Source organism: Rhinopithecus roxellana, chromosome 17, assembly GCF_007565055.1.
Source record: "Rhinopithecus roxellana isolate Shanxi Qingling chromosome 17, ASM756505v1, whole genome shotgun sequence".
Classification (NCBI taxonomy): Eukaryota; Metazoa; Chordata; class Mammalia; order Primates; family Cercopithecidae; genus Rhinopithecus; species Rhinopithecus roxellana.
The window spans coordinates 106,150,663-106,175,876 of record NC_044565.1 but is presented as its reverse complement, the minus strand read 5'-3'; the positions used below and the strand labels follow the sequence as shown (position 1 = coordinate 106,175,876).

General features: G+C 39.5%; 1 protein-coding gene across 2 annotated transcripts in view; it reads right to left on the bottom strand.

Annotated features, from left to right (window-relative positions):
• Nucleotides 1–9,105, bottom strand: part of LOC104666527 (sulfotransferase 1C3) — a 110,253-nt gene extending 101,148 nt beyond the window's left edge. For both annotated transcript variants that reach the window (XM_010368611.2, XM_010368604.2), the window contains exon 1: nucleotides 8,990–9,105. The gene's annotated coding sequence lies outside the window, so the exon portion shown is untranslated. The remainder of the gene's footprint in view (nucleotides 1–8,989) is intronic.
• Between the last annotated feature and the right edge of the window lie 16,109 nt (nucleotides 9,106–25,214).

Below are 25,214 nucleotides of genomic sequence, written 5' to 3'. Positions count from 1 at the left end.
TTCATCATATTTAATATTTCTAAGGATAATTTTACTCATCTATAAGTGAGGCTAGGATTTATTGTGTCTCACAGGATTTAAAATGATTGCATGAAAAAATAATGAAAAGAAGTTAGCACAATGCTGGATGAACCAAATATTAACCGAATGTCATCGTTTACTAAATAAGTGCTATGAATGCTGCTATTGCTGTTATTGTTGATGATGGTAACTTTAACTAGACAGGAGGAGGCAGATGTGTGAGTCTGTAAAACACATCTTCAGGCTGAGCGTGGTGGTTCACGACTGTAATCCCAGCAATTTGGGAGGCTGAGGCAGGTGGATTACCTAAGGTTAGGAGTTTGAGAGCAGCCTGGCCAACATGGTGAAACTCTGTCTCTATTAATAATAGAAAAATTAGCCGGGTGTGATATCCGGCACCTGTAATCCCAACTACTCAGGAGGCTGAGGTAGGAGAATCACTTGAACTAAAATCCCTACATTTTGCTGGAACTCTCAAATTTGCACCTTCACCGAAAGTGTGGGCTACAAAACAAGTGTTGACAGAGCAAGGAGATGGCAGTTTCTGTACAATAATTGTTGTGGCTCTGACTTCTGTGGTTTCTTGATTTTCTGAACTTAAAAGGTGACTTCATTCCTCCCTCATTAATTTGAATTTCTCTAAGTTTCCCTATGAATTTCATTCCTCAGATATAAAGCTTATGAATGGGAGGTGGAGGTTGCAGTGAGCCGAGATCGCGCCATTGCACTCCAGCCTGGGTAACAGAATGAAACTCCGTCTCAGAAAAAAAGAAAGAAAAACTTAATTAGCATCCAACCTGGAACAAGAGGAGAGGCAAATAGAGAAATTCATAAGCTTTATATCATGGCGAAATCCCGTCTCTACTAAAAATACAAAAATTAGCCGGGCATCGTGGTGCACACCCGTAGTTAGGCTGAGGCAGGAGAATCGCTTGAACCTGGGAGCTGGAGGTTGCAGTGACCCGAGATCGTGCCATTTAATTGCACCCCAGCCTGCACGAAAAGAGTGAAAGTTTGAAAAAAAAAATGGAGAAAATGTGAAATGGAAAGAAAACCTCTGAATCTCAAAGTCACTGAGCCAAAGGGAAAAATCAGGCAAAGGGAAATGGGTCAGACAAACCTCCCGCCCCTTTTGTCCCTGAGCAGATAGTTACATACTTCCCTCACATTTTCCTCAGAAGAAAATTCCCCGTGGTCTCCAAGATCTTTACCCTATGGCAGGTCTGTTGAAATTCACCCTGAAAATGTCAATGAAGCGTTACCTTCACAGGCAAAGGACATAACTGAAGGTCATCCCTCCACTCACCTGAAACAAATGTTTATCTGGCTGCTCCCTACTCTCTATAATTATTTTATTCACTCATCATTTTATTCACTCATTTAACTTATGTGAAAAGGCAGATTCATGAAATGACTGCATGATCGACTATTCTGCTACCTGCTCCTTTCACTTGAACAATGTGGATTCTGAGAAACTAATCAAAAGACTCAACGGGATGCAACTCTTGCTTCTTATATCTACTCTCCTTTTTTTCTCTTTCCTTTCTGCCTGCTGTTTTCTCTTGAGATACTGAAGCCCCAAAACTCTCTCTGGAAAAAGCATGGACCACACGTCAACAGGTATTACCTGTGGTTATGTGTCCCTTTTTCCTGGATGCATCCTTAATCTTAGCAAAAGAAACTTCTCAGAAATAATTGGGTGGCGGGTGTTCCTCTTTCAAATTTGGAGTCTCTCTCTCTCTCTCTCTCTCTCTCTCTCTGTACAGGGGAGCTTCTTCCTTCTGTCTTCTCCCTTCTTTCTTGCCTATTTAAACTCTCTGATCCTTAAATCTACCCCACGTGTGTACGTGTCACTTTATCTAATTCATGTGAGACAATAGCCCTGATGTTCCTCCACTCATTGGAGCTGTATCATTTTGGTGCATTGGCTGGGAAAGGGAATTTATTTATCAGGCTGGCAAGCATGGAGTGAATCTCAACTTCAAATCTGTCCTTTAATTTCAAGGCTCTCTTCCAGCTATCCTGTCGCCAAACTTTCTTTCTCTTATTATCCGCGGTCTCTTAACCCCTCTCTGTGTTTCTAATGTTCAAGAATATTTACAGTTCAGGGAAACAGGTATGTTGGAAAAGATCATGAATCACAGCAGTCAGAAACTCAGTAAACGTCTCTCTCTATGATTTCTCTGGTGAACACATGATATTTCTAAGGCACCTAGTGAAAAAAAAATCCTCTACATGAGGCACACTGTTCCTCTTTTCACAGTGAGACTGCAGCCTCCTTTCACACTGTTAGAAATCCGGCTCTAGGCATCTTCTGGGAAGGGGACTTTTCTGCCTTCAGCAGTTAGCAGTAAAATGTCTTCTGTAGCCAAATGTTAGTCTTGATATTGCCCCATTGGCAGGAAAATGGCCATTCAGTTCCTGCATTCCTTTAAGGCACCTATTCTGTGTCCTATTCAAACAGTGCTTAATTAGTGGGGATTCTAAGTCCAGAAGTTAGCCAGAACCCTTTTTCTATGGGTAAATGCTTTAGCCATCATAGCAGGATATAGAGTTCAATCTCGCATGCCCCCTCACTTAAAGGGGCCTTGCCCAATTATGTGATAATTCTTGAAACTCTTTTTTTTTTTTTTTTTGGAGGGCACACAGGTCCACGCAAGTCTAGGAGGTCAAAGGGAAATAAAAGGCTAAAGCCTAAAAGTTTAGTTCCTCTAAGGCCATGACTTGGAGGGTCACGTCTGCTATCATGGTTGGTACATTTAAGAGGGTGCCAGGATTCAAGAGCCAAAGAGAGAAAATAGTTGGGGAATGCCTTCTACTGTTTTCTTCTCCGTCCTGGATCACATACTGAGAGGAAGGAGACTGAAAGGACGCCTTTATTCCCACTTCTCTTTCTAGATGGGTAACAGATCATCTTCAACATGCAACCCCCTGGGGTGTATTTTGAAGCCCTGGGACTCCTTCAACCTTGAACCTTTGAAGAAAAAATGGCTTATTTCCTATTGCACAAGAGTATGGCCTTTTTACTAGACCTTTGCAAGTGTTGCAAAATCAACCCAGCTCTTTCAGCAATCATATCAGGCAGGCCCAAAGAGAATAATTCCCCAAAAGTAGAAAAGCAAGTTCCAGGAGAACCATCTGAGGATTCTCTTATTTGGGGCCCCTTCAAGTTCCCTTCTCATTGCAGGACTTTAGACAAGTAAAGGCAGACTTAGGCCGATTTTCTGACCACTTCTAGCTATATACCAGCTTGGCAAAATTTAATTCAGGTATTTGCCCTCTCATGGAGGAAAGTTATGCTGCTCCTAAGGCAAACCCTAACTGCAGCTAAAATAGGCAGCCCTGCAAGCAAAAGAGATTTCTGGAAATAAGTAATATGTCTTCTATAGTATGCCAAAATGGAAAAGAAAAAAATAGGGAAGGCAAAAAAAAAAAAAAATAGAGGAAACACTATTCCCAATAGCAAGAGAGGAAATACCTCGTAACAACCCTAATTGGAACTACTTTCTATGGTATTTTTTCTTCTTTTGTGGTTTATAATGGCTTCTCTTTTATAATGTTCTTCTAACTTGAGAAAAGCTAATTTTCCAAACGTTAAAATGCTTGCCTTAGAGTTGAGCTGGGGAAAGGGAAACCCGAAGCCTGATAAGCTTGCAAAAGGGTAAAAATTTCTCATCAGTGGGGCTTTTGGCTTCTCTCTCCCTGCGCAAGCCAGTAAAGGGGATAATAAGGATCATGGTTTATATTCTTCGTGAATTTATAATTAATGAAAAAGGATTCTTGAGGTTGGTCTTAAGCTGTAGACAATTTGGTGTGCTTTGCCTGCCTTTCTGTATGGTTCTGTCAAAGAAAGGGTACCTTGGGTTAGGATGCAGACCCAGGACCCCACAAACCTGCTGTTCAAGCCAGCCCAACATAACAGTCAGTAACAAACTTGGCTACAGGCCTCCATGTTGTTTCATGTCCTTGTAGACATGATCTGTAACTACATGGCAATAGTACATTTTACTCTCCGCAATTTTACAATGGTTGCTGTCTTCTTGTGCTAAGTCAGTTCCGGACTCAGGGCCAAAAAATCCTGTAAGCCAGTTTGTCAATCTGAGTGGTGCCAGCTGATTCATCAAGGGCCGATTTTACAAAATATCTTAGCACTGATCTTGAAAGCAGTTTAGGGAGGGTCAAAATCTCATAGTCTCTAGGTGCCTGACTCCTAAGCCATGGTTTCAAATCTTCCGGCTAGTTCCTTGGTCTGGTCCCCAGGCAAGAGGGAACTACATCTTAAGAAGGAGCTGTTACCATCTTTGTTTTAAACTATAAACTGTAAACCAGGGTCCTTCCAAAGTTGGTGAAGCCTATGCCCAGGGATGGGGAAGGACAGCTTGGGCACTGGAAATAAAAATGGAGTTGTTTGGGTCAGATCTCTTTCACTGTCTCAGTTACAGTTTTGCAATGATAGTTTCAAAAGCTGCTTATCCCCCCTTTGAAAATACCTTGCACACTCAGGATTAAATCAAAACCTAATTAAGCCTCAGTGGTTTCACCTGTTAGTGAAATTGTAAAATTGAAAAGTCGAAAATCTTAACTGCTTGGCATGGCTAAAGTCGAGTAAAAAGGGATTTAAAAGTATTTTCTTAAAGAGTGCTCAGCTCAATTAAAAATGGATATTCAAGTTATAGGTATATTTAAAACTTTTCCTGGAAAAAGCCTATTTTCCTCTCAGTCAACTGAATCATTTTTCTCCAAATTTTGTCTTATCACTGCTAACGCATGCATGAGAGGCCCAAAGATAACTTCCAGTAGCATGGGACTCCTTAGGAAAAACAGGAGGTGCCACAGATCCTGTTTTGGGAAAATAAAAAGCCCTCTGTTTTTCCCATGAAACCCCTAAATTAAAAGTAGATAGTTTCCTCTCAAAATCAAAGTCTCTGTTCTGTTATGTAGTGTGTTATATACTGCTTATGTTTTGGGGGTTTCACGTTACTTCACATTATGAGAGAGATTTGCTGTTTAATAACCTGGTAGAAAATACTCTGTAAGGAAGGCTGATAGTAGTAACAAATCAGAGAAGCATGCTCTTGGCCACCTGAAAGATATGAAAACATCCCCACCCTCCCCTAAAAAATAAGACTCCGATGGATGATGGGCTAATTGCCTTCAGCTGTGTCTGCTTGTTAGGCCCTAAAAATTGCATGGTACCTGACCCTGCTCCTCCAAGGGTTCCACCCTAAAGCTGGTAATCCCATTAAAAAACTGGCAAATGAAAAATCTTAACAAGTGCTGAATCTTCTGTCTGTGCTGCTATATATGTATTGTGTGTAATGTCTATAAAAAGAGCTCTAATTAATTGGCTTAATGAAAAATAATCGCTTAAATCAAATAGGTTTTTAGTTCACATGGCTGTAAGAAATAAAAATCCTCTTAAGAATTACTGGTAGAATGCAAGTGTCGTCAAAATGCAAATAGGTAGTCAGAATCGTATAACTTAGATACCAGGGTTGCTAAATGTTCCCAGGTTGTATACTGCCTGCTTTACAAATGAGTAAGGCCTGGGACACATGGAGCCAGATCCTGAAAAGTCAAACTTTGTCTGCATTTCTGTCTGGGTCCTAGAATCCACACCTGGTATATAATTAAAATTGCTTACTAACTAGGGTTTCCAGTGATTTTTTTTTTTTTTTTTTTTTTTTTTTTTTTTTTTTTTTGAGACAGAGGCTTGCTTTGTCACCCAAACTGGAGTGCAGTGGCACCATCTCTGCTTTCTGCAAACTCCACCTCCTGGGTTCACATCATTCTCCTGACTCAGCCTCCTGAGTAGCTGGGACTACAGGCACCCACCACCATGCCCAGCTTATTTTTTGTAATTTTAGTAGAGACAGGTTTTCACCGTGTTAGCCAGGATAGTTTTGATCTCCTGACCTCATGATTCACTCACCTCGGTCTCCCAAAGTGCTGGGATTACAGGCATGAGCCACCACTCCTGGCCTCAGTCATGTTTTTAACTGTAACTATTCGGAAATATTGTTATTCGCATATAGTTGTCTTGCTTTGTTCCTCAAATATCAAGCAAGACAAGCGTTAAATAAGTGGACTGCACTCAGAAAGTTAAAACAAGCTTTTTAACTTTTGCTTGGAATATTGCTGATCTTTGTTTTGTTTTGTAGCATCAAGGAAACTTATTTTTAACTATTTATGGCCTTTAATAATTGAGTAACCTACACTACTATGAACCAAATTTGGAGCAAGTTTATTTTTCTCTGCCTGCTTTCTCTAGAATTTGGAGACTATCTGTGAGTACTCTTAACTTATGGTAATACAGTTGCTTGCATCAGTGCAATAATAATCCATTTTTCTTTGTCAACATGACACAATTGGAAAAACTGGTAATTTTACACATGATTTGACTGAAAGGGTGTGCTTAAAGGGAATCAAGCTTGACATGCAGAACCAGTAAAGCCACTTGGGGAGAACTGGCCTCATACCTTGTCTACGCAGTCTGGAACAGGTTTCCTATCCTGTGGTCAGTCAAGAATGTCACTTTGTAACAGGTCTGGGACCCCTTGTTTATCTTGGGACCTCAAGAGAGAGACTCACACAACTCACAGGTATTGGAGGATACAAACCCATGGCTGGGCTCAGCTTTAAAGTTCTTATCTGAAATTCCTTGTGGAACAGAGTTTCATCAAAGTCAATCCAAAAGGCCTATGTAGAAATAACCATTCTTGCTGCACATTATACAAACAATCAGGCCAAGTATAAGACTAAAATGTATTCTACCCACAGCACACGTGGTCTCATCATAATTTGTTTTTACCAAAAATGAGGACTGGAGAGAGGAATTGTGTTCCAAATGTCATCATACATTTGTCATTAAGTCCCAGTCTCTTTCATTGTTTTTAAGTTTTTTGCCTACATTTTAGATTAACTCTGCTTATTCCTGTGAATCAAGCTGTATCTCCTGCAGCTTGGAAGAAACAAAAAGGGATGGCTAATGTAAAAATATGAATCAATATTCCAGTTCCAGGCAATGATCCTGCAAATTCTGCCAGGTAATAAAATTAAGTAGGGTGCCCATAACCTGGAGGTTTCTTTGTTTGGGAAAACAAAACCAAGAAGGTTCATAGACCCCCCAAAGGAAATTCTATGTCTTGGGAAGTACAATTTTAGATGGAAATTATCTACTCCACCACACTTATGGGAATTGCTATACTCATTCTACTATTTGCAATAGGGTTACAGGTATTTAAAGATCAAATCAAAATTATTGAGAAGCTCAGGGAAAATGCAGGCTTCAGCCCCAGGTGGCTACAATCCCTCTCTTAATGAATTCCAGTCTTCTTTGTGGAATTGGTTAACTCCTTTATTTAGCCCTCTCTCACTTATATGACTTGTATTAATATTTTGACCCTATATACTCAACACTGTAACTTGAATTGTGTTTTCTCAACTACAAGCAATCAAACTCCAAATGGTGCCACAAACTGAAACACGCATAGACACGCTGTTCTTCTGAGAATCCTAAGATCGACCACAGGAGGAGCCTTCACTGCTCTTCCCCATTCAATGCCCCTTTTCAGCAGGGAGTAGTCAGAGTCATCATCCAAAACCTCCTAATAGCAATTAGGGTGAGATCTCCACAGGGGGCAGTGTTATAAGAGTTATTAAGAAAAAATTTTAGGCAGATAGAGAGGAAAAGGGGTCCTTGGAGATTTTTTGTCTCCTTTAGAGCAGCTCCAGAAATGTTTCTTTTCTAGCAGGAAAGTGGTGGCTCTTAGAACCAGGCTGAGAACCTTTGTTATGCAAACGCCAGCCATTAGATACTGGGTCCACCAACATGGGGATTCCCACCATTGTCCTCTTGGCCTTGACTCAAATGTGCCTGGCAGGATGATCATCCCCACATATCGCCACGTGTGTAGAACATCATGGCACCCTGAATTTGCATATTGAAAGGCTAGGGTGGGAGGGCCAGTTTTTTTGTGGGCTATGTGAATGACATGCCTGGTCAAACTAATCTCTTGAGCCTTATGGAAATCAGATACCACTTCCTCCAGCTTCCTCATGTAACTGACTGGTATCTGCTGCATGTGGGGTCTCCTCTATCAACATTGGAGCTCCCTCCACCCCGAACTGTCTGTGTGCAGGGGAGTTTCTTCCTTACTTCTTCTCCCTTCTTTCTTGCCTCTTAAACTCTCCACTTCTTAAAACCACACACATACAAAATAAATGATTGGGATATGACTCAGTAATTTTCTTTGATTTATAATATGTTAATTAGTTCAATTTAGCCATTCCAGAATGTATGCATATTTGAAAACATTGCATTGCACATAAGAAATATATATAATTTTTGGCTGTCAATTAAAAAATAAATATAATTTAAAAAATCATGGTATTTTGCTTATTGATGTTAACAATACAATAGGTATAATTTATAAAAGATTAATCTGTAATGAATAGTTTGCAGAAATTCTTATTTTAATTTTTGTAACTTTGAGTAGGTAATTATGTTGGAGATAGTGAATCTGAGGCTTAGAGGGCTAAAGTCATTCACCGAATAATAAATAAACCTGAGCCTTGCCTCCTGGCCTGTCACCATCTGAAGGTAAAGGCCTCAACAGCTATGCAGTGTCCACTTCCCATGGGTTGCAGCTCTAGTCTGCTGCAGCAGCATAACACAGTTGTACACACAGACATGCATTTAGTATCTCCTTCTTTCTCTCATCCCATCAGGGAAAGATATCAATAGAGTTAGATTTCTGCTTCACTGTTACCTCAGGACCCAACACCTTCTGAAGATGCATGAGGCATTCAGTTTACAACTTACCTGAGTTTTATTTGCAGCCACCAAGTCTGAAGACCCGAAAGCTATTTTTGATATGATTAATAAGGGTTGAATATCCCTACCCTTTTCTAGGGTCTGGTGGTCGTCAGACACTAGCATGAGACTGTCTAAGTGGGCAAGGCTTACCTGGTATCTCAGGGACCAGAGGAAGCAGCTTGCTGCCTTTAGTCAAACCGGTTCCTGGAAACCCAGGGCCAGGTTTAGCTCTTGGACACTGCGCAAGCAAGAGCACAGCAGGTGAGGATGGTGCTGACTGTTCAGAGCTTATAAATCTGGGAGGATGGGTGGGGTGAATGTGTCAGGCTGGGGTAAGGCTTACAGTAGGTGGATACCAGGGCAGGAATTTGCATCTGCTGCTGTGTCCTGCCTCCACTGGATCCTGATGTACTTGCCAAGGTACAAATCTAGTCCTGGCTTTGCTCTCTGCAGATACCACAAAGTTGAGGGTCCCTGCTCCACTTTTGACAAAAGCTACTCAGAATGTAAATGAACAGGTCCAACATGAGTGAATACAAACCAATAATTCATTATTAATTATCCCATTGAGTCCGTATTTATACTGAAGGGCTTCCCAGACCAGTTCACAGGACGGGAACATGCACAATTATTTCATCCTGTTCCCTTTTATGCAGTAGAAAACATTCTTCTGCCTCTTCACTGAATCCATAGTTAAAATTGGTGTAGAAGAAAGTTCATTTTAGGAAACTACAAGGCCTATAATAAAACCATGAAGCCTCCATGTCCCCTCGCTCTGTGTGTGTGTGTGCGCGTGTGTGTGTGTGTGTGTGTGTGTGTGTATTTCAGGGAAAGAATGTCAGGCTTAGTGGATGCAGTGGGACACACTGTGGTTGTCAGTGAGTGTGGGCAGGGGAGAACAGTCTCCAGAGCTTCTGACCTTGCACCGCTCACCTGGTTCTTAACAACATTTCCATCTGTTGAGCTGATCTAACTGTTGATTTTACTCTTCTCATTATACATAGTAACACTCAGTATTGTAGAGTGAAGTACATATTGTACAGAGTTCATTGTTAAAATTCCATATATTTGCATGGTCTGTCCTTGTTTTCAAGACTCCCAGACACCATTCCCAAACTACAATTTCGGTTATACTTTTCAGACAAAGTCATTGCTTTTAAATCTCTTTCTAAACTTTTGTTCCTGATGTTGGAGAAGTAGAACACAGACCTTTAGAGCATGACTTTGAAGCCATATGGCTGGGTTCTCTATGTCTGGCAAGCTGGTTGTAAGGATCATGTGATGTAAATTATGTGAAGCATCAGAACAGTGCCCAGGACAAAGGATGCAGGGCATGTGGTGGTTCATCTCATGATTACGCTTGGCTGCTTAGCTGATATCTTGTGGAAAACCTAAATGAGGTCTCTTTGTGAAAACTCCTGGTGGAGGAGGATTAAAATGCTCCCTTTATAGTTGCCAGTGCATATGCATGATTTAGACTGTTCTCACTGTGAAACATGACCACTCCTGCTACAGGCCTTCTTGAAGGGGTGAACATATCAAAACAGGAAAAATGTGAGTGTAAAAAGAGGTTCTGCTGATTACATTGACAGTCAAGATAAGAAGTGGGACTTTTCCAGCTAAAAGGACAGTCCCCGTCCAATTGGATCATTTTGTCACCCTGTCAAGACAGACCTGAGCCAATAACAATTTTGATAATTGGCCCAGGGGCTGCTGTAGGCAGAACTGGGATGTTTTCTTGGATAGAGTCCCCTTGACTTGAACAGATGCTTTAATTGTCACAAAACCATGTCTGCATGCCCCATTGTTTTGTGCTGTCTCTGGTCTTCTTTTGGAGGCAGGAACTGCATGGACCCAAGGGCCGAGCAACCTTGGGTCAATTATTTTAGTTGGAAAAATTGACACACTTCTATAACTGCCAGGTGTTGGTGAATATCTTGTTGTGGGAATGAACGAGGACCAGAAAGATGACACGGTGAAAGAGGAGGATTTCATTGAGAGCACTCAGAACCAGCGGATTAAAATCCAAAAACTGGGCCCAGAACAAAGACAGCCCTTGACTTTATGCACACTTCAAAAAGGGTGTGGGCTAGCTAGAAACAAGCTTACAATAGTGCAAAGCATAGTGGCGCAGAAGCAAGAATATGGAGGTAAACACAGGCTCTTAATCAAATTGTGATAGATTCATAAGCCAGGATTACATGCAACTCTTTCTATGCAGTCCAGATGACTGTTATCTAGGCTTGCTCTAGTGCCTTGCATGGGCTTATCTCATAATGTTCGCTATGGGGCCTAGATGGCTGTAGCCTAGGCCTGTTCAGGCATGTCGTATAACCTTCAATGTGCTGCTTAGATAAAACACAATACTTGAAGTTACTAGTTACAGAATACAGGAATCTATAAACTCATAACTTTAACCATATCATAGGGGAAAAGAAAATTTGTTTTCTTTTTCCTATGTTGAAGGAGTGCTGGGAGAGTCTCTAGAGTGCATTCCTTTGAGCCCTGGCTTCTTTGATGATGTTAAGGAGACTTTGCCTGGGTCCTGGCTTTGCCTGCTATTGCCTTTGGCATGAGTCAGCCTAATATAGAAGACTTGCTTTTCTTTGCTGTTTTTTTTTATTTTTATTTTTATTTTATTTTTCTTTACTCCTTTAATTTCCTGCCTCAATTCGGGCAAGTGGAAACTTCTGTAACTTATGCCTCTATGGAATCAATCAAATTATTTGGGATGTTTCATACAATATGTAACCTTTTGTGTTATAGCACTTTAATTCTTTTATGACTGAAAAACATTTCCTTGTATGCATGTGCCATATTTTGTTTATTCATTCATCCACTGGCAGGAATGTGGGCTGTATACAGCTTGTGGTCATTGTGAGTAATGCTGCTGTGAACGGTTCATTTGTGCTTAAGTATTTGAGAACTCTTTTTCAATTCATTTGGGTATATACCTAGGAAAAGCATTGTTGAGTCTTATGTTAATCTTTTGGTTACACAAAGGCATGAAGAAATGTGCCATTTTTACCATTTTTAAGTGTACAGTGTAATTCCCATTTTCTTTCTCTTTCCAGTTCCGAGGAACCACAGTTTTAACTTCTCATTCTATGAATTTGTCTACTTTAGATACCTTATAGAAATAGAATGATACCATATTTGTGGTTTTAGGACTGACCTATTTCCCTTAGAGTAACATCCTCATGGCTCATCTGCATAAGTATGTGATAGGATTATTTTTTAAAAAAACTGAAAACTAGTCTATTTTATGTGTATAACATATGTTGCTTGTCCGTTCATTCCTTGATAGACATTTGGGTTGTTTCCACCATTTGGTTATTGTGAATAATCTTGCTTTGAATATGGTTGGAAAATATCTCTTTAAGAACATGTTTTTGATTATTTTGAGATGCTGCTTTCCAATTCTAATCAGAACTGGGATTGCTGAATCATATACTAGTTTTATTTGCAATTTTTTGAGGAGTCATTTTTCTGTTTTGGGTTTTGTTTTTATGGTTTCCATCCCTACTGAGTGTGAGGTGATATCTTATTGTTTTGCTTGAAATTGAGTATATTTTATTATGCTTGTTGGCGATTGGTATTCATTTTGGAGAAATGTCTATTCAAGTCCCTTGTCTGTTTTGTAATTGGGTGTTTTATTTGTAGGTTTCCTTTATGTATTTTGGATAGTAACTCCTTATAACATATGTAATTTACAAGTATTTTCTCCCATGCTTTTTCACTCAGTTGAATATAACTTTTGATAGACAAATGATTTTAAGCTTAATGTTGTTCCATTTGCTTATTTTTTTCATTGACTGTGCTTTTAGTGTCATATCCACGAAATCCTTGCCAAGTTCAGTATCATGAGTTTCCCCCCTTATGTTTGTTTCTAGGTTTTTTACAGTTTTAGGTCTTTCATGTAGGTCTTTATTACTTTAGTTTTTCTGAGGTATAATTGACTAATTAAAATTGCATATATTTTAGATGTATAAAAGTTGATGTCTTGATAGAATATATACTGAAATAATCAACACTATCAAGATAATGAATATATCCATTGCAGCAGACAGTTACCATTTTCTTTTTTCTCTCTTTGTTGTGTGGTGAGAATGACCTTTCATAAATTTTGAGTATATGATACAGTATTATTAACTAAAATTACACACTATTCATTGGATTTCCAGAAGTTATTCATGTTGCATAACTGAAATTTTGTAACCTTTGTCCAAGATCTTCCCATTTTCCTTTACTTCCACCCCTGGCAAACATCATTCTGTTCTCTGCTTCTATGATTTTCACTATTTTAGACTCTACATATAAAGAGTTCATGCAGTGTATTAGTCTGTTCTTGCATTGCTAATAAAGACATACCTGAGGCTGCATAATTTATAAAGAAAAGATGTTTAGTGGCTTCACAGTTTCATATAGCTGGGAGGCCTCACAATCATGGTGGAAGGCAAACAAGAAGCAAAGGCACATCTTACATGGCTGCAGGCAAGAGAGCTTTTGCAGGGCAACTCCCATTTAAAAAACCATCAGATCTCCTGAGACTTCTTCATTCCCAGGAAAAGAGTATGGGGGAAACTGTCCACATGATTTAATTATCTCCACTTGGCCCTGCCCTTGACATATGAGGATTGTTACAATTCGGAGTGATATTTGGTGGAGAAACAGCCAAACAATATTATTCTGTCCTGGCCCCTCCCAAATCTCATGTCCTCACATATCAAGATCAACCTTGCCTTCCCAACTGTCTTCCAGTTTTAACTCACTTCAACATTAATTCAAAAGTCAACAGTCCAAAGTCTTATCTGAGACAAGCCAAGTCCCTTCCACCTATGAGCCTGTAAAATCAAAAGCAAGTTAATTACTTCTAAGGTTCAATACGGATACAGGGATTGGGTAAATACACTTATTCCAACTGGGAGAAATAGACCAAAATGAAGGGGCTACAGGTTCTATGCAAGTTCAAAATTCAGCAGGATAGTCAAGCCTTACAGCTCCAAAATGAACCCCTTTGACTCCATGTCTCATTTCCAGGTCACATTGATATAAGGTGTGGATTTCCTTGACTTTGAGCAGAGCAGCTCTGAAATTTTACAAAATTTTCTGTTCTGCTTCTCTTCTAAAAATAAGTAATTCCAAACCATATCTTTGTGAATACATAAAACTCTGTTACTATATTTGTCAATGTGTTTATTGTTACCACAGAATCTTATATTTTTATACAGCTTCATGTTGCTTTCTAGCATCCAGTTTTTCAATTTGAAGGATTCCTTCTATTATTTATTTCAGAGCAGGTCTATTGGTAACAAACTCAGCTTTTTTAGTTTTCAAAAAGCTTTGATTTCTCCTTCATGTTTGAAGGTCATTTTTGCTAGGCATAGTGTTGTTGGTGACAATTTGTCTCTTTCAGGACTTGGAACATATGACCTCACCTCCTTCTGGCCTGGAATCTTTCTGATGAGAAATTGGATGATAATCTTAAGGAAGCCCTTCATATGCAGCAAATTGTTTTGTCTTGCTACTTCTGAGATTATAGTTTTTTCAGTTAGCTAGGAACAGTAAATTCAAGAGATCTATTGTACAATATGGATCATAGCTAATAACAATAGATTGTATTTTTGAAAACACTGACAGTAAATTTTAGGGGTTCTCACCACACACATACAAAATAATAATTATATGCACATATGGTAATGCACATATTAAAAATCTCAATTTAGCAATTCCACAATGTATGCATTTTTAAAACATAATGTACATAATAAATATATACCTTTTGTCAATTAAAAATAAATTAATTTTAAAAATAAAATAAAAACAAAAGTTACAATTTGAAAAGATTCTCCCATTGTGAATGATGTTAGAAAATTCAATTATACTGTGTCATGGTGTGGTTCTCTTTGGATTTATGCTTGCTGAATATTCTATTCCTAGTTTGTTCAGTGTTTCTATCATGAAGAGATACTGAATTTCTCAAATGTATCTTGTAAATTAGTCAATATGATTATGTAGTTTTTCTCATCTATTATTCTATTGATGTAGAATATTACAATGTTTGATTTTCATTTATTGAACCTCTGTCAAATCCTGTAATAAATCTCAGTTGATCGTGGTATATAATTCTTTTTATGATTCTGCTAGATTGTTTTCTAGTATTTGTAGAGGATTTTTCAACCTAAATTCATAAAGGATGTTAGTCTGTAGTTTTGTTTTCTCATAATGTCTTTGTGTCTTCATCTCTGGAAAACAATGATTGAAGAAATATTTGTGTTGCTAGCAGAAAGGAATTTGAAACCTTCAAGTATTCTGTGGTATCCTGTGTGTACATAGTTCTTCTTTGAAGAGAACTTAGGACATTTACTTGGGTGACTTGATATGAAGAGGAAGAGATTGCCTAGAGCAGGGGGCAGCACACTATGGACTGAGAACCAAATCAAGCCAGGCACCTGTTTTTGCAAATAAAATTTTATTGGAACACAGCAATCTCCATTCATTTACATATTGTCTGTGGCTGATTTCATGCTACAATTGCAGACTCCTAATTGTTATGGTTTGCAAAACCTAAACTATTCACCAACTAACATTATATAAAATATGTTTGCTGACCCTTGACTTTTTGAGGACAGTTGGACATGGGTCTAAGGTGACATTGATACCCAAAGAGCCAAAGCATCATCATTGACCCTTGTTAAAGTAGGAGCTTATAGGGTTATGTAATAATTAATGTCCTGGGTGAATTCCAGCTAAATTCTGCAGACCAACCCAGCAGTTCTCTTCCCAGTCCCTGACTGGATAATTTGATTAATACACTTGACCATTGGGATAGCTCCTGCATTGGGCCCTTGGCCTGTCAAGTAAGAAGGACATGTGGAACCAGCTGAACCTGCCAACCAAATCACTTACATAGCAAATTGATAACAATATTGCATGCTTGTAGGGGGCTGGAGTTGTGTTGAAGAGATGAGTGTCATTTTAAAGTCTTTAAGGTTGTGGTGGGACACGGAGTGGTGGAGTTTTTAATCATATTTCCTCTTAACTCTTCAGTGCAGCCTCTTTAGTAGCAAGCTGGATCCTGAAGGAGAACTGGAGTTCACCTCAAGCAACTAAGTTGCTGCTCTGATGGCAGCTTCAGCTCCAGACACAGAGTTGTTGTTAGAATCCATTCCAACAGCCAACTGGGCACATGTTGCACAGCTCTGAATTGTTAAATATACTCTTCTCCTCTGATCAGAACAGAAGTCTTGTAGGAATTCATGTGGCAAGGACAATAGTTACTACTAGTCTTGCCCTACAATTATAATTACTCCACTTCACTCTGCTATAGAAGAGAACAAAGCCATCTGGTGCATCTGTAGAACACTATGCTGATCCAAGTTGTTGAGATGTCACGCTGATCAGGCTGGATAAGCAAGAAGCCATGGCGGTCTTGGGAAGACACATGCACTCCAGAGAGTGGATGCGGGGGCTAAACTCTGAGAAGATTCAGGGATTTGTCACTTAAATAAAGTTTTGGTGTCCAGAAATCAGGGGATTTGTAGAATGTTTCTTATAGAGTTCAAGCAAATTGTTGTTGCATCTTGCATCTCCAGCCATAAAGAAGGAAGTTGAGCACTTGGATAGGTCCGTTGGGATCTGGAGATGACACCTTCTATACCAGATGACTTAGACCATGGGCAGCTAGGTCCTTGGGACAGGAAAGGGCTTTGAAGTAGGTTGATTCTGCAGTGGATGCTTCTCAGCCACATGGTCTTTGAAACCTACACTCCCCATGGGGGTGTCAGTAGTGAGTGCACATGCATTGGGAGAAACACAACACTGGCTCTGGGGATAGAAGTAGTCCATGCCATGTGCTGCTGAAAATTACCCCCCACCACCCCTTTGGACATAGTTGCAGGCATACTACTAGGCCCAGGTAAGATTGGAATGGCTGGCCATAGGGTGCATATGTCCATGCATTTGAAATTGAGCACTATGTGTCTGTCACATTTACCAAGTTACAGTGAATAGGCCACCCAGCATTCCTTTGGAGGTTGGAAACGGTACATTCAAGGTCAGGGCTGTGAGTAACCAGCAGTCACTACCCAATTAAAAGAAATCTGGGCTTGGAGCCTCTATTCAAACAGATTGTAGGAGAGAGAGGAGGAGGACTTTTGCAACAGGGAGGACCCTAGACATGAGATTGGTAAGTGTTTCTAAGGTCAGCCAGAGAGGAGCTTTTATGTTATATGGAGGAGTAAGAATGCTAGAAAAACAAACAAAACAAAACAAAACGGACTGCTTCAGGTGCTCACACACTGTGTTTTTGAGACCAGCTGATACTTAGGAGCATTAAGGAGGCACCATTCTCCATTCAAATGCTGAGTTAGGCTGATGGTGGGCTGAGGAGATGAGAAAAGGAAAGTCCTGTAGGAGGTGACCTAAAGGAATAAAAGGCTCTCCCACCTGTGAGACTGGTTGCAGTCACAGTTCCAAGGAGCCTGCCTTCCTGGATCACTTCTATTTTCAAAATGATTTCTCTGCCCCTTTCGTCAAATGATAAATGCTCTTTCCCCAACTCCTTGAGATTGGGCTGGCCTGTGGCTTGCTTTATCTGATAGGATGTGGTGGAGAGGTGTGTGAGCTGGAGGCCTCGAAGGCCTTGCGGCTTCTGCTTAGAACCTCTTACAATGCCGACATTAGTTCCCCATCAGCTTCCTGGGAAGAAGCCTAGTAACACCCACGGGAGCCTGGGAGGCCCTAGGAGAGGAACTGACATGCCATCGCCAACAGCTGGTACCAGCATTCCAAAGTCTGAATGAGGCCACCTTGGATCCCAATCAGCTGCATGAGTGACCCCAGGTGAGGCCAACAGAACTGCCCATATTGCCAACTCTCAGAATCATGATAAAATATGGTAAATCATTGTAAGGCACTACATTCTGGGAATAGTTTGTATACTTCATTGAAGGCTCACCCACTGGGGAATGTGAAGGTGCCAGTTATTAACCTATCATTTCTTAGCTTCCAACCACCCATCTGCTGTGCTTTGTGAGGTCAGAGCTAGGACTCTGCACTTTACATTATGCTTGCCAGCTGGCTCCAATCAGGCCCTACCAACACAGGCAGGAGGGCTATTTGGAGGCTGCAGCAAGGAGGACAGACTTTCTTCCAAACCTGTGAGTGATACGCAAAAATCTTGCTAATGTATCTTTTCCTGTAGCAGCAGTTAGACTCAGTGATTGGGTTTTTCAATATGTGCACACTTTCCTCATGGCCCTGCTTGGAGATATCAACACCTGACCAACCCTGGGTTACTTTCCCAGGGGACTTTTCCTCTAAGCTTTTAAATTTTATGAATTCAATTCCCTCATCTTGTTCCAACAGCCTCAGGAGTAGCAGCTGCTTCTTGCAATTGCTACTATTAGAATACCCCAGTGTTTTATTTTATTTTGCTTTCTGGTTCTTCAACATCTAGTTAACCATCTTTTACATTAAAATCCCTCTGTTAAAATACTGCTTCTGTGGGTTCTGTTTCCTGGCTGCTCTGACTGATACAGTGATTATGGTTAATTCCTTATCATTTGTGAGGGAGACTCATCACTTCATTAGGAAATTCAGTGAGACCGGCTGCTCAAAAGCTTAATGATGGGGCTCATACCAATTACAGAAACACTATAGGTAATATGGCCCAGGGAACGACAATCACCTTCCTTCCTCCCTCCCCTTCCTTCCTCCCTCCCCTTCCTTCCTTCCTTCCTTCCTTCCTTCCTTCCTTCCTTCCTTCCTTCCTTCCTTCCTTCCTTCCTTCCTTCCTTCCTTCCTTCCTTCCTTCCTTCCTTCCTCCCTCCCTCCCTCCCTCCCTCCCTCCCTCATAATATATTGAGAAAAGATGGGCTATCAAGTCAGAGATATCAATTAAAATTCTAAATCAATTACTTATTAGCATTGTAGCCTTGGGAACATTATTTACCATGTTCACACTCTGTTACTCCTTCCCTCAGTAACTGAACACAGACACATCTCGGGGTTTTCTTAATAAAGGAAATACTTTATTAAGGGCAGTTCGTGCAACAGAGAGATGCTCAGGATCTATGCCAGAACATCTCTTGGAATAGGTGGTCAAGCAGAGCTTTTATATGCGAAGACATGAGACAGATGACTGTGCGAAGAGAAAAACTAAAAAACACTGAGTTGTCTTGATACTTAAGGAACTGTGTCAAATGTTGCAACAACAGGAAGGCAGGGAATGTACATTTTCATTTAAGTACATGGGCAGAGGTTTGGACCTGAGATAGAGCAAAAAAAGTTATAATGAGGGAAATCCATATAAAGCTGAGGGCCAGCCATCATAGTATATCCAACCTCAAATTATGTCAAATGTAGTTTCATTAGCCTTGTCAGTCTCTCCTCTGTTTCAATACAGGCTCAGAAAAACTGTCCCTGAACAACTCAGGGATAAGGGAAATTTGAAGTTGGAGATGGCTGAGTGCAATAGTCTTCAGAGCCAGAGATTCCTGAGTGTTGTCCCTGGATAACCAGTGGAAAAGTCTGTGGAGCATGCTGGCAATGGTGAGCTGTTTTCAGTCCCAAAGATGAGGCATTTTAAAAGTGGAATGCCTGAAGTGAAAAACATAAATATAACATAAAAGATTGTATTAAATAAACAGCCAGGAGTTGAACCCCAAGGGTATCCAGCCTAGCAGATTCCAGGAGGGCTTTGGATGGGAATCTTTGGATTATATATATTGCTTGTTGAGTTTCTTGAAGTGAAGAGTTGCTGCTCTGGGTGATGTTGTCCACAGTATGGTTTCCTTTTTGAAAAACAGCCAGTGTTTCACCAGACAGCCTTGGTAGCTCACACAGTGGATTGTATGTTGGAGAATCCAGCACAGTCTTAACTGGTTTTCAGTTTTTCCAGGTTCAGTAAGTTGTCAGGTTTCAACTCTCGGAACTTCTTCAGATCTTGAGGAAAAGGCCAGCTCAGAGTAACTTAGACTCTTGATAGGGATCTGTGTGGTCAAGCTGGGGTTCTCAGTAATGCTGAGTTAGGAGGGAGAGAGAAAAATTTAAAATATTGATCTGGAGGGCTGGAAACAGAAATTGAAGGAAACTGGAAGACCTGAAAACGTGGTAAAGCTTGATAGTGTGTGCAAGGTGATGGGTAGGAAATAAAACTGTCTTCTGTTTTCACAGTGGAAGAAATCAAGACAGTTTGCTTATCCATCATGTATTTACATTTCTTAAAGATATTCAAAGTAGCTTAAAGATAATAAATATGATCCGAATCTGATATCCCTGAAGGATGCTGTGGGTTGAATTGTGTGCCTGAAAAGATATGTTCAAATCCTAACCTCTGGTGACTATAAACATCATCCCATTTAGAAGTAGTGTCTGTATTAGTCTGCACCAAAATACAATACTCTGGGGGGTATAAACAACAGAAATGTAATTCTTACAGTTCTTGAGGAAGAGAAGTGGAATTCACATTGAAGGTACTGTGCCTACCTGCTAAGGAGTTCAGAAAGTTCAAAAGCCAGTATGGATAAGGAGATGATAAATGGGAAGAGGGCAGTTCAAAGATCATATATATCCCAAAGCTGATAGCATCATGAAGATACCTACTCTGTGACATTGTTTTATTGATTCTGCAAACTTATCTCACAGACTTAAAAAAAAACTGAGCAATATTTATTCAGCAATTAGGAGGTCTATGCCCCCACTCAGTCAGAGAAAACAGCAAGCTTGATAGGTTTGCTATGGTCAGAAGATGATCTTACATCAGTTATTGGAACTGACTAGTTAGCAGGTTCCCTTTTGCCTGAAGGAACATTCATAAGAACTCTATTCTAAGCTGATATTCATCGATGTTTGAAAAGACGGAAAAGTTGGATCCATGTCCAAGTTAGGAAGTCCAAAATCATCAGTGTTTTGTTGATCCTCGTGAGGGCTTTTCTCCTGGCTTATTGATGTTCACCTTCCTGCTGTGTCCTCACATGACCTTTCCTTGTGTGATTGTGAAGAGAGAGAACAGGCTCTCTGGTGTCTCTTCTTAGACTGGCAATAACCCCATTAGATCAAGGGCCCACCCTTATGACCACTTTTACCCTTAATCACTTTCTTCCTCCAAATATAGCTCCACTGGTATTTAGAGCTTCAAAGTATGAAATTGGTGGGGAGACATGATTTACTTTACAATTTGGCCTTTGCGGGATGTAATCAAGTTAAATGGGACCATATCAATTAGAATGGTCCATAATTCAATGATTAGTGTCCTTAAAGTAAGAGGATATTTGGACACAAATGCACAGAAGGTCAAACGGGAAACACACACACACACACACACGCACACACAAACACGGCAGAAGGCCCTGTGAGGATGGGCAGAGATGAGAGTGATGCATCTCACAAGCCATGCTAGCCAAGGGTTACTGGCCACCATGTGAAGCTAGAAGAGGCACTGAAGCATTCTTCCTAAGTCTCAGGGGGAGCACAGACCTACTAACACAATTCCAGATTTCTAGCCCTCAGAGCTGTTAGGGAATAAATTTAAGTCACTCCCTTTGTAGTACTTATCACAGCATCCTTAGGAAATGAATGCAAATTTGCTAGAGTCTTCTATTAAAAGACAACATTTATCCCTACAGTCACCCCCATTCCTCATTTTGATCAAAGGCAATCTCAAAGAAAGAACATTCTTGACCACAAGCTAATAACACATGGCTGGTCTCATTATTTCACAGATACAGGAAAAAGGACAATCTGCCATATAGGCATTTTAAAGTTTTTTTTTTTTTGGTAGGAAGTTTCCATAAGGAATCTTAGATTAGACTTGTAAACCTTCTTGGAAAGCAAGCCATTACACTTCAGCAGCAGTACTTACTTCTAGTTTTGGGTGAATTCTTCTCTTCTCAAGGACCTAAAATATGTTAAATTTATTAAAACTGCCAGGAAATGATCTCGGTTTTTTACTGAGACATTTGGAAACATAGAAGTCATGTATGGCTTTTCCAAGATGGCTTTGAAAGCACTGACTCTAGTAAGTCAACATTAGTTCCTTAAAAATGTCTGGTCATACCTGAGTGACTATCATTTTAAAATACAATGTCTCAGGCAGGACCTTGAACCAATGCTTTAAATTATATTCTGTTAACCAGAACAGATTCCTACTAAATGTATGTAAATAACTATATTGCCATGAAAATAAGAATTGCTGGGTTCCGGAAGGGTCAGGCAGGGAAAAAAGGATAAATGATTCATTTTTGTTAGCACAATCAAAGTCCATTAAATTGCTAAGTTATAGATGTCCTACGAGAACAGATAAAAGCTTCCTTGTATTTAGAAAGTGTACCATTAAAGCATCAGCAATACTCCAAGCAAAGTCCATGATCATTCTTCATCATTTCATTCAGTCCTATGTAATTAATTACTGTTCTGCTCATCTTGGGTTAGCAGTCTCATAAATTCATCTGCTTCTTGACTAGTGTTCTGGAAATCTTGACCCAGTCCACTGCATAGTTTCAAATTTTTCCTGATGATGCCATCAAATGCCTGTGCCTATGAGTACCTGGTTTAGTTATTTACCATGGAGCTCTGAGAAAGTTATTTTTTGCTGAAGATGAAGACTGTGGCTTGTTGGTGATTTGCAAGTGTTTTCAAGGAAGCCTCAGGGTAGAAACAAAACAAAACAAAAAGCCCATCTGTAATGACAAAGACTTAAAACGACTGTGATTACCTTACTGCTAACAATTTTCAAAGTTGAAATATCTGAGGAGAGTTCATTACAATATAATGCAACTGAGAAGGAAGTGTTTTTTTTTTCCTGTGGCATGCAAAATAAAATAAAATTCATCTAATTTTTTGGGGATAAAATATCTAAACATAATCCTTACAGAGAAATATTTTATTATAATCCTGAGACATACTATACCATGCATATTTAAATAGCATACCAAAAATATACCAAGATCATCAAGTAAAGAGTATCAGCAAGCCTGGAGAAAGTCTTAAATATGTCTATATTAATGATCCTTGGCCGGGCACGGTGGCTCACGCCTGTAATCCCAGCACTTTGGGAGGCCGAGGCGGGTGGATCACAAGGTCAGGAGAGTGAGACCACGGTGAAACCCCGTCTCTACTAAAAATACAAAAAATTAGCTGGGCATGGTGGCGGGCACCTGTAGTCCCAGCTACTCGGGAGGCTGAGGCAGGAGAATGGCGTAAACCCGGGAGGCGGAGCTTGCAGTGAGCCGAGATCGCGCCACTGCACTCCAGCCTGGGCGACAGAGCGAGACTCCGTCTCAAAAAAAAAAAAAAAAAAAAAAAAAATCCTCAGTGAGTAAATAATGTGAATTCCGAGTTGGGAAGATTTGTACCTTTATTATTTGTCTCCGTCATTTGGACTAATATTCTTCTCCACTTAGTAGATAATTTTTTTATATTTTAAATACCATCACCTGGTTTCCCATTCTGGGCAATGAGAATTTACTTCCATTAACCTTACAGTAAATAGAATGCAATGTACTTCTATTAATGGTACAGTTTATTAAGTGTATAAACACACACACACGCACACACACACACACCACCTCACTTCCCATATCCTACAAAAATAATTGAATCATATTTTAAGAAATCATGACTATTTACAGATTCTTCCTACCTAAACCACAAAGAAAAATATGATCACCTTTCATTGTATTTTTAGACTTTCATTTTTCCTAGAGTTAGTTATTGTTTCACTTTCTTTTTATCTATTTACATTTCTATGTATCTCTCACTAATTCATTGCCAAACTCTCTGCCAGAACTCTAAGACTCTTATAAAAATTAAGCATACTTCACACTTTATCAGTTCTACTTCTTAATTTTAATATATCCTTCATTTGTCTGCGTGGGCAGCTCTCTAAGCTTGCTGCACAGATATCCTCCTGGAAATTTCCCAAGCTTTTCTTTTAGCCTGCCTTTGCCTTACAGATGATTGGGAGTTTAGCCACTAGAATTCTTGGTCAGAAGTCATCATCATCTCACTATCTTCTAACTTTCTGCATTACTGTTAAAACATCCTGTGTTAGACTTGATGCCTAAATATATTCTTCATATATATATTTTTAAGATCATCCCTTATTTCTGGAGTTCTGAAGTTGATTATTTGCTTTATGGATGCCAGTCATTCTATGTCTTCCAGTCAGTACAATCTTATCCTTCAGTGTTTTCTTGTATATTTTCTTTGATTATTTCCCTTTCCTTTATTCTTTGGCTTCTTAACTGTTTTGCTGAACATGATGAATTGATAATATCCTTTTCTAACTTTTCTTGTCTAATTTCCATTTATTTGACTAGTTGTCTATTTTTGGGAGAATTTCTTATTTCTATTCCTTTGAAAAAATTTTTTCTTATAGCCTAGTTTTTTAATTTTTCATTTCTGCTCTCCAAGGTTTTATTTCAAAGGATATTTTCTTATTTTCTAAATGTTTCCTTTTAAATATTCTTCCATTTTTAGATGCCTAGGATTATAGGGAAGTTTCTGGCTAGGATTAATTCATTCACTTTTGGAGGAGTTGAAGTAGTATCATATAATAGACATAAATTGATGATTCTCTAAACACAGCATTCACCCTTCAATATTTTGATTGGAGAAGGTGATAACTTCAGGTGTGGTTTTAAGCATGGCTGCCTGCATATATTTGATCGTTATTTACTGATTAAGTAGTACAGCAATCATTTGCTCAGAGGCTACTCTCTAGTGGTGGGAAAATACAGATCTAACCTTCAAGTAGATAATGCTGTGCTCTTTGTCCAAGTAAGGGCTTTGTAAGCATAAAAATATTTAATACAGGAGACACTGGATGGCCTGAATGGAGTAAAGAAATACAATGAAGGGGATACTGCAGGGCTGTGGATAATAAGCTCTTTAAGGATCCCAGGGGATTATTGTCATGGATTATAAAGGAAATGTCTGTCTCTCAAGACCTTAGGTAAAGAGGATCCAATGTTACAACTCAAACAAGGCCATTTAGCCTCACAAAATTTTGTCTGAAATTACAGCATGGAAACATAAATGGGTGACAATAGTGCTCTTCCATCTTTTGCCGTAAAGTCTTTATTTTAGTATGCTACACTCAGTCTCAAATTACTCATTTCTCAATGAATTTCAGAACTGGTACTGTTTTTCAGGAAGTTTTACATTAGCATTCCTCTAAATTATCCTTTTTGTTTTACAACAGGTCATTTCAAAACTTCTGGGAAATAAAAAAAAATCTTTTTGTTAAAAAAAACTGGAAATTCTGAATCAAGCGTTATGTGTAGGTGACCATGCCATAAAGAAACATAGAAATCTAGGAGAGGTAGACTCTCTATTTTTTCTCATTACCTCACATTTTTTCCTTAAGGAT